General features: G+C 41.0%; 1 long non-coding RNA gene across 2 annotated transcripts in view; it reads right to left on the bottom strand.

Moving 5' to 3' along the window:
* Positions 1-3,405, bottom strand: part of LOC131465892 (uncharacterized) — a 27,581-nt gene extending 24,176 nt beyond the window's left edge. For both annotated transcript variants that reach the window (XR_009241345.1, XR_009241346.1), the window contains exons 1-2: positions 3,306-3,405; positions 439-533 (exon numbers count right to left, since the gene is read on the bottom strand). This is a non-coding gene — a long non-coding RNA (uncharacterized LOC131465892). The remainder of the gene's footprint in view (positions 1-438; positions 534-3,305) is intronic.
* Positions 3,406-15,359: the final 11,954 nt, after the last annotated feature.

Genomic DNA, 15,359 nt, shown 5'->3' on the forward strand with positions numbered 1-15,359 from the left:
ACAGTCCATTGTTTGAAAGAAATGTAGCTTTTCTCAAACAGCAACTCTCTGGGGGTCCCCCTATAGATGATAAATGGTACTGAAGCACGACTTCTAATATGTAAACAACCATGTTTATGTTATAGCATTTTATACAAATATAATTTGAAAAAATGTACTCTGTACCATCATTAATATATTGAATAAATATTGTTTGGGGTTGCCAAAGTTTCCAAAATGCATAAACAAGGAGTTGCACTTATACCAAAGGTTGTCTTTTATCAAGATTGAACCTACTTGTTTAATTTCCAAGTGTCAGCAACAGATGAAGATTGAAAGTAAAAATGTATATGCTTTAGAGCAGTATGGGAAAATGAATAATAACAATAAAAATGTAATATACATTAAATATCCACCAAAAACATTTCTAAGAGGGAACAAGAGAAAGAGTTAGCTAACCTGGTGAAAGTTCCATCCCAGCAGCTGTCTTTAACTTCTTCTTTGTCATCTATAATGCATCTGCAGCTCCACTGCAGACCCTGGATTTTCTTCTCCTGTGATTGAGACATTTTTGAGAGAGGAAGTGAGGCCTTTTAGGTTCAGTAATGTTTGGCATTCATGTTCAATAGCTGCAGCTTGCTGTTGTTCATGTAATTCTGCAGACAACCCATGTGTCAAAGGTTCATAAGCTGTGTTATTAGATGGGTGGTGGTGGCCGGTACAACAGACGGAAACACCAAACCTAGAAAAATTGCAGCTTTAAAATTAACATTTTTTCATCATAAATATAGTGTATGTGCCATTGTTATCAGTGTTTACATTTTATGTTCATGTTTACTGAATCTCTGATCATATATCATGGTCATTCTATGGGAAATTTCTGATGCAAAGCACCCTTAAAACAAAAAAAAGTATCCATGGAGTGTTCATTGTGCTGTTTCACTGCTGCAGCACTGCGTTCCATGACCTTTTACCTCCAATCTGTGTAATGGAGATGGTGGCTGCAGGTCCTAAGATGTTTTAGCGTTCCCCCATCCCCAAACAGTACAACATGGGCTGTTTCTCCAATTCACATTCATGATCTTTGGGAAAGTCAGTCCCAAATGACATTGGGCAAGAGTTGGAGAAAACACTGGACAGGTTGCCAGCATGACTCTGGACTGGGCCAGGAAACCACTACATGGAGAGAGCCCATGCAAACATGGGAAGCAAGGTCTGACGTGACTCAATGTGACATTACACAGTGTGAGGGGAGGTGTGGTTTCAAAGCCAATGAAGTTAAAAGTCTACCAGCTTTTTGAACTAACTAGGATTTGTAGATGAGGCCTGTCGTTGCAGAAATGACTCTCCGTCGACTCTTAACACAAACTGCTGACTGTTCTCTCTCTCTAAGGACAAACTCTCAAGTTTCTTATTGGTTCGTAAAATAAAAGACTTAACAGTTTTGGTTGCTATTGGGAAGTTTGCCTTCAGAGCTTTTTGCCAGGCTTCAGTTTTTCAGTCTCAGTTTGGTACATTTTAGGCAATAAAACAAGCTGGTAATGTTGAAGGGTAGATCACTGAGTTAGACCCTTTTACAATGATGAGCATGTAAAGGCTTTCTGACAAAAAGCCTCTGAAGTAAAACTCCCCCATATGGCCTATTTTTCTCTCTTCATCTCTCTGCAAAACAGGTAACCATTCAATCAATCAACAACCAGTCAGTTACTGTATCTCTAAAACAGATACTTGAGTCTATCAGGCGTTTTTCTTACTGGTAGACTCATTATTGCAAATTAATTCATTGGTCTCAGTAATCCTGTGAGCAGTTTTTAGTGCTGACGTTCCTGTAAGTTTCCTGCTGTACTTCAAAGGCTAACTTTGTGGTTTAAGAAATATGTCAGGTAAAAAAAAAAAAAAATACAGCTGGAGAAGTAGACTTGTTTTCCCTGCCCACTCTGACTCCCACTGTGTGGCAGAAACCACAGCAGCTTTTTCATTCATCCTTACTTTTGCCAGACTAGAAGTTGAAACGGTGTTTTCGGCAGTTGCACATGTGCACACTAATGAAAGCAAGCAAATCACTTTGAAGAGATTGAATATGTTCACTCAAATTTTCTGGACTGGAAAAGCATTCACAAAGATGCAACATTTATTCATGGAAAAACGATCAAAGAGCAGTGGATAATTGTTTTGGGAGAATCATTTTCTTGCCCAGAGTTATATGAGATGATCAGTAAACAACTTTCTTTTTAATTAAATACACAAAAAGTAAAGGGCAAAGTTGTAGCTTATACCTGCATCTCCAGAGACTTGTTAGTTCTTGATTGCTTAATGCATGAAAACTCAAAAACAAGAGTTATGTGCTGAACTTGTTTTTTGGATCACTGACTAGCACATTTTGAAACATCGGCTCTCCATGCTGTGCGAACTTTGAACCCTCATCAAGACCACAGCAGCTCTGCTACGGGTCATTTAATAATCATTTTAATTATCGTGAGTTTTCTACCTTGTGTTTTGATTGTATTGCTTGTATAATCGTTGGAACCCGAGGACACGACAGTTAACAGCATTTGATTTGAAAAAAGTCCAAAATATTACAGAATGTTGTGTTTTTCATTACGTTTAATTTTCTACGCCACGAATCCCATTGCAATTTTTTTTTTCATTCAGATCCATCTCTCAGACCCCAGTGGAGGTCCCAACCCCCAGGTTGGAAACAATTACAAATTCTCCAGCGTCAGTTGTTTATCAAACAAACATGGTGGAGGAAAGAGTTCAATATTTCCCTCTGACATAAAGCAGTGTGATATCATCCGCTGAAGAACAACATCAGTCGTATCATCAGTAACCCCAAACAACAAGTTTACAGTCAGGTGTCAACTCCCTCTAGTGGCTGTAGGAGGTATGACTGGAGCAAGGGAGGGTGTGAGTTCAGGTCAGAACGCTCCCTATCTGTTGTGAATGTGTCCTCTCTCAGATAAATTGATTTACGTTATGCTTAATTTAGGCTGTTGCTCAATACAGCCCAAAAAATCTTCACAAAAAATGTATCTAGTTTGTCACAGTTTGGAAGTCAGTTTGGAAAACGCAAACAAAAGGAGAAGTAAAGCCCTACCCCTGCATTTTGTGCAATCATGTGTAGATGTAGGGTGTGCTGATTGTTGTTGAAATAGTGGAGTAGGGTGAAAGTAAGAGCTAAGTAACTAACTTGAATCTTGAAACTTAAATCAGTAATTTTTCAGGAGCACACTTCTAATGGAGGGGTATGAGATTCTTCCAAGATTAAACAACTCCATGGAAATGAATGTCACTGTCATATAGCTAACATTGGTTAATACACTTACCGCACCAAAACTTGTTTGCAATCTGTGGCACATGACATTCCCAAGGGATGAAGACTTTTCCTCATGTCTTCACTCTGCTGCACTCACCCTGCAGTTCCCTGTACCGGGGGCAAAAAAAATTCACTGCAACACACACCTTGATCAACACTGACACGCTGCATACCCACAAAAAAGCTCAGAAACTCGGCTAAAAGCTCATAAAAACCATTCTTATGTTAACCAAACACAGACAAAACACCAAGTGATCGAACCAACACGAGCTGAAAACACCATAACAGTGTAAACATTTAAAAGCGGCACTGGGGAATCAGCTAGCCATGTTGAAAAAAACAAAAACAAAAAACATGTCTGCCCGATAGTAGAGACTTCACAGATTACAATGGTATCATTTATATTACTCTAAAACCAAAACTCACGGATCCAGCCGCAAAATAAGAGCAAAACAACAACTCACTTTCAAGAAATACAACCAGAAATGTTGTGTTACCTTTGTTGTTGAGCAAAACAAGCTCTTTTCACCGCAACAAAACCACTTCTAATAGAGAACTAGACTTCCCAGCATGCTTTGGGGCCTCTTCTTGGTCTGATTGGTCATTCCAGACGGCCATTAACTTGTTTTGATTGGAGAAGGGCGAATGTCCGTCAAACTACGTCGTAGGGAGCGCATACGAGGGGACTGCGTGGATTCGACCTGATCCAATTGGCTTAGAGGATTAAAACGAGCTGTCAATCATCCAGATTGGCCAATGCTAGCCGGAGCTATGGCCCTGAACAGGCTGAGGCTCAGAGTTGTGTCTGACGCTCCAGAGAAAAGTGCCCCAAATCTATTGATGTTTTTAACTCAAAACAAGTTTTTATTAGACCAATAGTGACATGTAAATACAATTGAATGGGTTTAATTATTTTTTACCCATAGTAATCTTAAATGGAATAGAATTAGTAAACCTCTGTAATTTTACTCACTTCAGCATCATCAGACTTTGCACAGCTAATGTCCACATGTTGTTGCATGATTTCTATGAGTTTTTAAGCTCCTAATGCACATTTTTAAAGGTGATATTTATTTTAAAATGCAATATTTCTTTGGGGCGAGGGAAAAAAATCCTTCATTTATTGTGGGTCCCATCTGCATTTACTCCGGCACAGTGGTATCTACAGTGAAACTTACACTTCTGGTGGAATCTCACAAGTCTTGTCTTTATTTTGATACCAAGATAATTCACATAGAGCTGTAATTGCAGCGATATAATCTATTTAGTTTGGACATGTTATTTTCGAACAGGGACCCCAAAAAGAGGGTTAGGGGAAGAGGTTAAGAATATCCATAATCCAAGATAGCAATATAACAATATCTGCCAATGAACGGCTTTTATTTTCCTGGTAACAACATGTTGAATCTCCAACAAAAAAAAAAGTCTTGTCTGCCCATGTGAGGACTTATCGCTACCCCTGAAACTCATTACCAAGGGGGCCAAGGAGCTAGGGTAAAAATGAAAATGACTTCAGTTTAATTAAAGGATGAGAACACAAGTGAAGGATGTGTTTTGTTGTATTAATGTGCAGGATGTGTTGCAGTACTAACTGACTTTGTGATGCTGTCATTGAGATACACACACATTTGTGTCTCTTAATTACCATCATTTGAATACACATTGTGACACACAACAGGCACACAACATAAAACGACAATGTTATCACATTCAGATGCAGGTGCACACACCTTATTGTCCATACCACATACTGAGACTGTTAAATGTAATGGGCCTGTTCTTATATGGCATTAACGTAAAGCATTTATTCTGCACAGCCTTCTCCCACAGAGCTGGTGTGCTGCTGGCCTCAGGGTGTGAGTGATCAAACACTTGTGCGGGAGTACGGATGATCTCATATGTTTTTCTTAAGTCTTTTCTCCCTATCTCCAGGTCAGCACGCACACACACACACACACACACACACACAGCTATTCTTCTACATTGAATTCTATTCATTTAAACAGACTAAACAAAGTATTATACCTAACATTAAAAATAACCGGTTAAAGCATAACCCTATAACCTTAAGCCACAATTCAAATCTTAGGCCTATACTTAACCAGAGTTACTCAGAAATGAGGTTCTGCCTCATTAGGACCATGTTTTGTTCTCCATGAGGACTGCTGGTCCTGACAAGGTCAATATTTATGCCAGTAAATGTCCTAAAGAGGTAGCTAATACAAGTGCGCACACACGTCTTGGAGTTGGACAATGTGTTCCCAGTGGAGGTGTCATTCACACTTTATTGGTGGTGATATAGTTCGCCAAAATGTGCTAATCGCACAGAAACACTGCCTCATAATGTAAACACACCTGTGTCCTGTGATGATGCCAGCTCCACTCCCCCTCCCCCCCATCTCCATTCAGTGTTCGCCTCCCTCCTCATTGTTTTTCTCCATTTCTTAACATTTTCCTCTTCTGTGATTTACTCCAATGTGCACCTCTGTTCCCACATTTGAAATGTGCTGTGTACTCTACAGTTACACACACATACACAAACTGGTCATATCTTGATATACCGTTATACCACAATTCACGCTCTCACCTCTGCATCTGAAAGCATTCGTCCTCCCATGTTTCACCCCGGTGCCGCTATAAAAATGTGTAAAATAAGAGTGTGTGTGTCACAGCTGGTCTACATTTATTTTACACATTCATGTATCCATCAATCCACTGCTGGTACAATCACTCACTCACACATGTACATATAAATATGTACTATATACACTGTTGTTCCTCCAGTTGTGGTCTCTGTAACATAATCCTGTCATGTTTTAATGTCGGTGGATGACTGATAAATATAAAATGAACAGACTGCATAAACATGAGATATAAGACCCTCCACCACGGGGAGGCTTGAGGTCAGAGTCGGGGCTGAGTGGAAACCCCCTGGACAAGGTTGAGATGAGTTCACGATAATTTGACCGGATACTGGATCCAGCTGGAGGTCAAAGGTTAGTGGGTCAGTGTGTCAGACTGGTTATGGCCTGATGTTTCTCATGTGTGTGTGGCACCCGGGGACCTGCGATCAATTATTTGGATAACTAATTAGATTGCTTTGCAAATTACTCAACGGCAAAAGGAGTTAGTTAAATCGTATGTCATACCCTTTCAAGTAGAATGGCTGCGTCAAGTAAACACAAGTAAATCAGACATTTAACAAACAGAAAGTAAATGTCACAGTAGGACAAGCAAACGAATAAATAATAAAGTTAATCATGACTGCATTCCATTCAGCTGTTTCAGTCAGTATGTTTCCATCACTTGGGAAAAAACGTATTATCGTGTAAGAATTTAAAATAAATGCAGACATGTTAGTTCAACTGAAACTGCATTTAATCACATGGATAATGTAGTTGGAGCAGAGTCAGACTCCACCTGACCTGGTTGCTCTGAACATGCGTCACTGTTCCCCGTCCTGGCTTAAACCTGGAAATCGTATACTGAAACTTGTCCAATTTGAACAGCATATTTGAGCCCCAACCATAGCTGGACTTAACTGTGTATTATAAAAATGACCAAATGAAGAATACACAACATGAAAATAAAACAACCTTGAAAATGACTATATCAACCTAAGGGTCATGCTCAATTGTGCGATGTGTTGTTTGATCACATCAGTGAAATATCAGTTGTCATACAGAGAAGGAAGATGCAATACCATATAAATACCACACTGGTCTGTCATTATTTGTAGTTTTGTATAATTTGTGTGAAGAATTTTACAGTACCTCTAACAACACACCGTCACCAATGCAGCCCCTATGGATTAATGTTTGAGTTTCAAAGATCTAACGTAAGTAATTACGCAGCATTTAAATGAATAATATGCATTGTATATACTGTATTTCATGATGCAAGTATTGATTCTAATGTATGTAACTGAATGAAAACATCACCCAGACACAGCGTTTCTTTGTTTACAAGTCTGGAGGTCGTTTGGCCGCTTCTGACTTTTATAATTTCCAAACTGGACTGGTTTTGGACCCATATGCTCGTGTCCAAGTTTGTGTGACCGCCTGCAATTCGACACAAACAGACTTCTCATTAGCATGACAGTATCTTGAAAAATCTCTGTGCCCTAGTAACAGCGCTCTGAGTGAGCCAAGTCGATGACGGAGTGCTGCACCGCTGTCACTAGACTTTACACAAGACCTGATTAATTGTTACAACTTGGGGATCGACCCAACTGTCTTGCTGAGTGGAGTTAAATTACATTTGTGATAATATACAAGTTAAAAAAAAAAAGACACACATGTGAGCCAGGAGGGAGAGTAAAACTAAAACAAAGCAGTTACATAACCCAATACACTCAAATGTGAAATGGTGCTTTCTTTATGAGGTCACACTGACAAAAATTTATCCCCTCTCCTTAAACTGCATAACCCGAAACATCCCTCAATAATCTAGGGAATGGCCTGAACAGACTTTTTTTTCCAGTGACAGAGCGGGTCGACGTCCTGCATGATGTGTTTCCATTATGAAAAAAACAAACTCTTTCAATAACTACAATAAAATATAACAAACCAAAACCATAAGACCAAATAATGAAAAAAACCTCCCTTTCCTTCACTGCAGTCATAAATAATCTATGATATGCATTCATGTATGTTCACAATTACTTATATACTGTGTGTTGCAATGTGCATGTCAGCTGGGGAGATAGTTGCCCACTCCCACAGGAAAGAGCTGAAGCCAATAGTTTGGTCATCAGGGAGGAGACGAGGGTCACTCATGATAACATTTCCATGAACACGCACTCCAAACCCCCCCCTCCCCACCTCAGTGGGAGCTCTCTTATCAGTTCATGATAGGAAAGAATAAGTAATAAATACATGCTGAGATTTGGCCAAATGAATAGTGTCAGTCAAAAGAGTGCATTCATCCAAAGCCCAGAACAACTGCTGTGAGATCCGCTGTGTCTGTTTCTGTTACGCATCAGCCAGCCACTATCTGTGCCTGCCTCATGTATGACCTACGATAATAATCCATCTATGACTCACCTCTGACCCCAGAAAACTAAACCAGGTGTGTGTGTGTGGTGTGTGCACTGATGGGGGGGGGGGGTGAATGTGTTTGTGTATGGAGGACCTCATGCTCTGCTGAGTGACAGGTCTGAACTGTTGCTGGTACCACAGGGATGATGTTGGGGTGTAAAATCTAAGCAGGGGAGGGAAGTCTGTCCTTTAGTTTTTTGATTTCCTCTTCCTTCAAACCAGCCGAAAACGTTTCTGTCATATGTTTACTATCCAGATCATGCACTGCTGAGGGAATAGTAGCACATACAGTAAAACATGGTGTCCTCATCCTGGAGGCATACTCTGGACAGGTGGCACGTGCATGGTGATCAGTGCCAAGGGTCACGTGCTGATTACACCTCCCATCGGACACACAGGCTGCCAGGTAAACGACCTGCTGACAGGAAATCCTGTCTGTCAAACACCAGCAAGTCTATGACGTCAGACTCCTGACCCTGGAGTCAACAATCGTCCCCCCCACCCACCCAGCCACCCTTTCACAGAGAGTAATGTGAATCTGAAGAATTAAAGGTCTTAATCACGATATTTTCAGGTCTTTTTTGTAGAACATGCAAATTATGTTTCCATTTAGAGGAAAATGGACAATAAAGCATGGCACACATGTGTAGACACCACTCTGACTGACAGCTAGTGTCGTCCAATAGGAGCGTGGTTGCTGATTGAGCTCAGATAAACCATCCCACAGTATATAATTCATTCATTCATTGTCTACCGATGTATGCTTCACATGAGGGTCGCAGGGCCGCTGGTGCTAATCCCAGTTTGACATGGGGTGAAAGGCAGCGTACACCCTGGACAGGTCGCAAGTCCATCCCAGGGCCAACAACTATTCACTCTCACATTCTTTGGGACTTTTGGAGGAAAATACCCCAAGAAAACCCATGCTCACACGGGGATCACATGCAAGCTCTATTCAAAAAGGCCCAACAGTATATTATAATGAATAAAACTGTGTAATGCTTTCCAAAGCACGGATAAATAACATTTGAAACAAGTCTATAGCATCTGTTTTTACACAGAATGGGCGAATTACCGTATATGATGAAAAGTGTATGTTTGTACCTGATTTCACGGCAATCCGTCAAACTGACTAGAAAACTACAAGTGTCCTCCTCGTGGTAGTGCTACAACAAAGTTTGGAGATTTCAAAGTCAGTGGAATTCATCCCCTGGGAAAAATGAATGTCTGCAACACTGTTTTTTAGATGTTGAGATATTTGACGGACTAAGTGAAAACATTGACATGGGAAAAATGTGAGAATGCTGTCAGATGGACAGAAAACATCTTGCTGAGGGACTTTATACAGCACAGTGATTTACAGAATCTCGCAAACAATATAAAAGAGTGAGAAAAAGCCATTAACGCATGTTTCTGTTGTTAAGTCATTAGTCAGGTCTTTTGTTGGCCATGAATGATCAAAGCCCAGAGGCCCCTGTATTTATGAGAGTTGGTAGATATGGTAGCCATTTGTGAGCTTTGCGTGTTTGTGTATATGTGTGTGTTATGAGTGCCAGTATAGTGTGTGTCTCTGTGTGTCTGGGTTCAGGCCCAGATTTATCACACTGCGGACTTGATTCAATGCTCCCACATGATGCTGTTTTTTTTGCCTTTTGTGTCAGTGCTGCAGCAATGATGTCCTCTGATCCACTGCCAGGCACACAAACAAAATGTGTGTGTTTGTGTGTGTGTGTGTGTGTGTGTGTGTGTGTGTGTGTGTGTGTGTGTGTAGGCTCTTGCTTTTAAAATGTGTTTAGTTTGGACTGCGGGCTACAGCTGCACATTGCCAGGAATGAAACAGTCCTGTACGGTTAGAAGAGGCCTGGTGGGGGTCCCAAGTAACTGATCTCAGTTCAGTGGGTGGTAATAAATGGTTTGATTAGTTTGCTGCCTCAGAGCTACAGTATAACCATGAGATTCAGCATTTTATTCAAATGCCAAATGCTGCCCTGCTGCAGAGATATGTCAAATCATGTGTCTGAACTGATCGTCAAACAACAAACGCCCACAGGATAACAATGTTTCCCTTTCTTTCACAAATCCCTTTTATCTGTGCTCCAAACCCCCTGATGGGTCTCTTCAAAGAAGGCCAGACCTCTGCTCCACCCCAGCAGCAGCTTTTGGTCTTTTACCTCTCCTTTTCACTTCCCCTTCTTCTTCTTCTCCCACTGTCTCTGGATCACCTCCTTCCTCTCATCCTCTGCTTGTGAGCATATGGAAATTTTGTTATGTGTTTCAGTTGTTTGTGGGACTCTCCCTCAGTGTGTAACATCCGTGTGTAAGAGTGTAGTCTGGTGCCTCCCTGGCGGCTGACGCTCTCTTAGACTGAGCTATTTCAGAGCTGTCATATCGGAAAATACACACACACACACACACACACACACACACACACACACACTCATAGTCCTGTAAATAGAGACTTGGACTATGATGCCCTTTAGGAAGCCGCTCAGTGAGGATAGAATTTCCGAATGAGATCCGGTTGAGTGTGTGGGAATGGCTTGATGAAGGAGAAAGAGGACTGGACAAGAGCCATCTATCCATTCATTCATCCATCTATAGGTAAATGGGAGCAAAAGTCAGTGGGCCTTTTCACAGGAGCCATTTCACAGGTCACAGTAGGAAAATCACAGGCATAAATAATCTAACTGTCACTCTGCCCTGACCTACATGAGTGCATCAGAAAGTCTTATCATAAAAAAAAAAAGAAATTGAGGGTACAGAAGCCCAGCCGGATGGCTCTATGGTGCGAGAGTTGAGAGTGAGCCAAAACCAATGTTGTGTGCCAGAACCCTCCAAAAAAGCTTCAAAGAAGCCGTAGACCTGTGTGGACCTGCAGGGTCTCTGTGGGTTTGTCAGTATGAGTGACACATTAGCATTATATATCCTGTTGTGCCACTTAATCAAGACAAATGAGGACACTGTGTTTGACAGAGTTCAATGGCAACTATTTATCCCACACCCTTATATATACAGTAATACCACATACCGCGTACAAAACACACAGCCAGTCTGTTATTACAATCATCATCCTTCCTTCTGGCTTGTAGTGAAATGGCCTGGGCTTGGTCCAGACTGGTGTTGGTCCCCTGAGGTCATCTTATCAGCTTCCCCACCTGGTGCATCCGATACCTCTGCCCCTGAATAGCCACTACAGAGTCTCATTGTTGTCCTGCAATGGCAGAGAAGACTTTGGAAGTGTTGGAAGTGACTTATTTACCGGGACAAAAGCCATATTTCACTGAAGAGAAAAGCATGTGTGCAACTTCTGAAGAAGTGTGTGTGTGTGTGTGTATATACTTCCAGGATCCAGCATTAAATAATGAAATAGTGTTGCAAAGCCATCACACAATGCTCTTGCTGCAGCATCTTAACACCCAGAGAAAGCCATACATCATTCCCCTCAGAATATAACTGGCAGTTTTCTGAAGAGCCTCAGGACACAGTTGTAGTCAGGATGAAAAGGTTACTCTGTGCAGAGGTGAAAGGTACAGTATGGGAGTTCGATGATGTTTGAGTGAGTATGACACTTCATATACAGTGCGGTCCTCACCAGCTGTGTCTCACCACATCCAGAGAATGTTATGAAACAGGATCCTCCAGTGTATATAGGTACAAACCCAAGAGGAAAACACACACCCTTCAGCATCCTCATCTGCATCTCAACAGATCCTGTTTTTAGGAGTAACTATATAGGGTATCACTAATGTGCAAGCACACACACGCGCACTGCTGCCAAGTAAAGGAGGAAGGAGCGCTGTTGAGAACCTTTAAACAAAAGACATTTTTAGAAAGGTCCTCTTGAGCAGGGAAACAAAGGGGGGAAGTGACATGACGTCGCACGGGGAGGAATCAGAGGGTCACCGGTGACTTGACAGACACGCCTATGGAGCAATCACGCACTCACACACACACACATACACATTGATAAACACAGTCAAGGTCAGTTGTTCCCAAAATAAACCACTTCCTCATCTCTCCACTTATTTGCTGATATTAGAATCATCAGGATGTTTGGAGTCCACATTCTCCCTCATTCTGCAGAGTCTACAAGAAACTCACTGTGTTTTATCAAGAGATGTTTTCATGATCCACCTGCAGTAAACTATGATGTAATATGGAGGGAATATTATGTAAATTCCCTCTGCAGCAGACAAGCCGACAGTCAAATGATGTGGTGTTGTCTCTGTTGCTGGAAGATTTTAACCAGGAAACTATTCCAATGTCTTTGGTTGTTATAGTGTGGTTTTTCCCCATGAGCCACACACTCGCTGTGACATGCTCCACTCTAAATGGATACTGTTGTGTTTACAGGAAGTGTTTACTAAACAACCAGCCGACTTCCTTTGCATCTAAACATAGCGCTGGACAGAACAGAATAGGACACAATAGATGTTAGATGAAATAGATGTTCTCATAAATGTTCTAAAATTATAACTAATGCATGTGGGGCTAGATATGCTTAGTTTAACATGAAACCTGTTAACAGGGGGAGAAAGCTATAGTCTGACTCTGTCCACCCTATATTTGTGTGTTCAATTATTACAAATTGAATGAGGCAAATTGACAAACTGTCCAGGGGGTATCCCGCCTTTCACCCTATGTCAGCTGAGATTGGCCCAGTCCCCCCCCCGGCCCTCCTGTGTAGGATAAAGCGGTAGAAGATGGATGGATGAGGCCAATCATGTCTATGTTTGCACAACGACACATGCAAAATGTGTCTCTCAAAGTTGGACTGGTCAATGATGAGGATGTTGTCAGTATGAACAAACATTATAATTATCATTAACTCTGATTTCAGCCAAAATCACAGCAAGTGGTTGATATGCACATCTGTAGACATGTGAATAAATAAGATCATTTTCAGAAATGTGAGCTCACATGTAGGCTATCTATCTGTGGTTTACATAAGCGTATTTAATCCTGGTGACTGGATTGGATCAACTCCCAAGAGGGTATTCCAACTTTTTTTCCCGAACAAAATCCCCTCTTCAGTGTACGCTTTTTAAAGAAAAGTTGTGACTCTATCCTTCAATGCTTATGAGAGTGGTGCATGATCTAGAAATGGTTGTGTATACACTCACACATCTGGTGTAGGTTAGATCTGTTACAGGGCGCATGGATCTCAAAACCAGAGGGGGTAAAGCCATCAATCATGCCTCCCCCCCTCTCCAGCTTTCTCTGTCTTCAAGATGCTTGGGGCGTCTATGGGGAAACATATTTGTGTTTAATGTTACAGTAAATGTAAAGCTGATGCTTCTTTTTCTTTTTTTTTAAACTCTGCAGCGACATGCTGGTTAAATTCAAAATCACAGATTAAACAGAAACTGATCTACAACATCATCATCATAATCCTTTGAACAGTATGAGGTAATCAGGATAGGCTGGACTCTAGTTAGAGTAAATAACGAGATTCAGTTACAGTACATGTGATTTGCAAAAGGCAGTGTAAGTGCTTCTGGGGGGAATGTGTAGCTGCTGCACACACACACGCGAGAGAGACAGAGCTAATAACATTTTCTCATTGATCCAGATGTAAGGCCATATGCTCCCTAATTTAATATTTGGACAGCTCCTCTACTGTGTGTAATGGTAGATTCAGCTTTAACAGCATGACACGAGTTAGAGACAGGGAGGGCAAGTGTCAAATGTAATGAACAGCTACTCACGGCAAGAGAGAGAAAAACAAAGGTTCACACGTCGGTCTGTAAACTCTAGAGTCTTTTGATGACTGATGAGGAAGTCTTTTTGTGGGAATGTATTCATGTCCATTTTTGTCTAGGATTTCATTAAAGACACTTCCTCTCACAGTTAAACATCCAAATCTTCCTCTTTTTTTGGTGATGCAACAGTCTTCAATCTTTAACCCTTAATTCCAGTTATCATGTAATCCTCTTGACTTGCACTTTGCCACACAATGAAAACATTTTCCCTTGTTGGTACTGCATGTCACATTATAAACAAATAGAAATTTTCCAGATTCTGGTTTCTAATTACAGCATATTTGTAAGACAAGCTGAACTAAATATGTACTGTATAATATACACTTATTGGCCATGTCCTTAGGCATAAATGTCAGGAAAACTCCTTCACACAATTGCTCACATTCAAACGTCACTTTCACTGCTACATGATGTTGACTCATGATTTGGAATCTTTTTTGAAGATCATTAAAAAGTCATTGCTGTGAGATCTCACAAGCAGACCGAGTGCAAACTAAGACTAACCCCAGCATGACCTGAGAACATGGTTTCTGTAGCACCAGCAGCTTCAGAAACACAACACAACAGAGCCGACCTGCTGAGCCAGGTGTAGTTATGTTGATGTTCTCTAGGTAATGGTGGCAAATATTATTCTAGCCTGCTGCCTCTGACTCTGCTGTGCTGGTGCACTTGTCTTGGACAACTGGCTGAAGCTCAATCACATAGAGCGGGTACACGAGTGGTCACATATTTTAAAAGGTCCAAAGAGCATTTTATTCCAGACAGTACTTTATGGGTACCCCCGGTTAACCGGACACTAATTTGCCTGTAGGTGAGTGTGTGAGTGAATGGTTCTTTATCTCTATATGTTGGCCCTGTGATGAACTGGTGACCTGTCCAGAGTGCACCCCCACCTTTTGCCCTATATATAGGATAAAGCAGGAGACAATGGATGGACGGACCTCTGATTCACTTTAGAGGTCTTAGTTTTTAGTGATCTAAAAATAAAGTGGGGAAAAAAAGTAGGACAATCTGATGAGCAAAATCGTCATGCAGCTGTAAACACTGGGAGCCAGTGAGAACTGCTTCTGATGAGCACAGTTTTTGGACATGTGAATGTTCTTTAGTAAAATATGATAAACTAAAATCTTTGATGGAAAAGAATGAAAGGACGATGAATAATTTTTTTTATTATTATTTCCAATGTGATTATAATAGAGCTTTTTGCTATTGAATAAAGGCTAGGGACAATCATTGACTGAGAATGAAATATTATAGACTGGA

Source organism: Solea solea, chromosome 9 (assembly GCF_958295425.1).
Source record: "Solea solea chromosome 9, fSolSol10.1, whole genome shotgun sequence".
NCBI lineage: Eukaryota > Metazoa > Chordata > Actinopteri > Pleuronectiformes > Soleidae > Solea > Solea solea.